This window comes from Capsella rubella, unplaced genomic scaffold (assembly GCF_000375325.1).
Source record: "Capsella rubella cultivar Monte Gargano unplaced genomic scaffold, Caprub1_0 scaffold_52, whole genome shotgun sequence".
Classification (NCBI taxonomy): Eukaryota; Viridiplantae; Streptophyta; class Magnoliopsida; order Brassicales; family Brassicaceae; genus Capsella; species Capsella rubella.
In genome coordinates, this window is record NW_006238874.1 from 37,337 (window position 1) to 39,345 (window position 2,009).

Here is a 2,009-nt window from a genome sequence, read left to right on the forward strand (position 1 = left end):
GCTCTTCTGACCATACCCGCTGTTGAACCGGTTTCCTTGTGCGTTACTAAACTTCTGACCCTGATACCCAGCAGCATTAACGTAGTTCACGTCTTCTTCTTCATCCTCTTCTTGTTCAAAAGCCTCAACTTCAGCAGCAAACTTAACATTCTTCTTATTAACAAGAAGGTGATGCACAGAATCAAGTTTCGCCTTGACTTCAGCAAGTTGAAGTCCCTCCATGTTTTCAGCTAGCTTCTTTCTCTCAAAATCAGCAACCTTGGTACTATTGCTGGAAGCTAAGTTCTCGATCAGCTTGGTGGCTTGAGCTGGAGACCGTGTGTTGTAGTTACCGTTGCTAGCAGCATCTAAAGCCATCTGATACCTCCAATCCAATCCTCTGTAGAAAATGCCCAAAAGCTGAAATTTGTCGTATCCATGGTGGGGACAATCTCTCTGATACCCCTTAAAGCGCACCCAAGCAGCCTTGAATGTCTCAGAGATTCCTTGAGAGAAAGTAGAAATCTTGTTCCTCAGATTCTCGGACCTTGCATCATCATAAAAATTGTTCAAGAACGCAACTTTCACATCCTCCCAGCACGTAAGAGATGCAGGCTTCAACTCCTTGAGCCATGATAGTGCTTCTCCAGGTAAAGAGTGCTGGAAAAGCTTGCAGAGCAGGAAATCCGAAGATACACCATCAGCCTTGATGCTAGATACTAGATCTTCAAACTTCTCAATATGGTCCATCGAGTGCTCATGAGTGTGGCCATGGAAAGGGTGTTGTCCCACAAGAGTGTAGTAACCAGGCTTCAACTCAAAGTTGTTCCTTTGAAATGCAGGAGGACGTATAGCAGAGCGGTTAGAATAGAATAGAGCAGGCCTGTTGAATTCTCCAAGTGTACGGTTCTCATCCTCTACTTCAGCATTCAATGCCAACTGTGCATTGTCAGCTGCGGCTTGGTGTCGATCGACACCAGCCTGGTGTCGCTCGACACCAGCGGGGACTGGTTCAGGAATTACAGTCCCGTCAACATTTAGCTTCTGCCCTTGTGCATTCCTCACATGGCCATCTCCATCTCTGAGAGTACCCTTAGCATCTTGAATTAGAATCACTGGTGGTGCCATTGCTGCCCTTTTCTTAGCTTTTCGAATTCCTTTTTCTAAACCTGCTATTTCTGAATTGTTGAGATCAACTAACTCTTTGTTCTGCTGGCTTCTGGTATTAGGCATAAACCTGAAACACCAAAAAGAAAAGAGAAAAGAAAAACGTAAGTAACAAAATAAAATTAAAAACTTAGACTAAACTTTTAACCTTAATCTAATGGTAATCAAAATTGAGTCCCCGGCAGCGGCGCCAAAATTTGATCGGCTCAAATTTGCCCTGAGCTACTCTCTCAATTAAGAGATCACTGTAGTGCTTAGGGATCGAATCCACAGAGACTCAACGATTACACAATAAATATTCGGTATTAAATTAAGCTAAGCTAGCAAGGTTTTATATTAAAAACAGCAAATTAAAATAAAGATTAAGTTTTAAAACAATATGAGAAAACGCTAGGCTCGGGGGTTCTCAGTAATCAATCAAATTAAATAAATTAATAAATTAGGATTCAGATTAAGCGCCGTTCTTGAACTCAAATCACTCATGTAAAATCTTCCAGCTTTCGCTGCGATGATTATCTAAGTTTAAATCTAGAACTCCAAATTTCTTTGCTAAATCCTAAAATTTTAAACCAGCACTAACATTCAAGTTTGATATGCTCAAAATCCCTAAACCAAATCTCTTTGCGAATAAGTATTTTGCTCACCCTAGGTTCTTTCAAGTAATTAATCACACTCTGATGTCAAATTAATTGACCCTAGATCTAGACTTTAGGTGATCAATCTAAAACTAGCATTAAGAACAACCTATGGTGAAGAACAATTCAGATGGTGAATCCTAATCTAACAAATCTACCTAACAAGTCATGAAAACCCTAATGAGAATCCCCAACCCTAACAAAGAAGACTACTCAGACATCATTTAG

The 2,009-nt window shown here is 40.6% G+C and overlaps 1 non-coding gene across 1 annotated transcript; it reads left to right on the forward strand.

Moving 5' to 3' along the window:
* The first annotated feature begins 412 nt into the window (after nt 1-412).
* LOC111832114 lies at nt 413-519 on the forward strand. The gene has a single exon (XR_002835230.1). It is a non-coding gene; the product is annotated as a small nucleolar RNA R71 (small nucleolar RNA).
* The last annotated feature ends 1,490 nt before the right edge of the window (nt 520-2,009 follow it).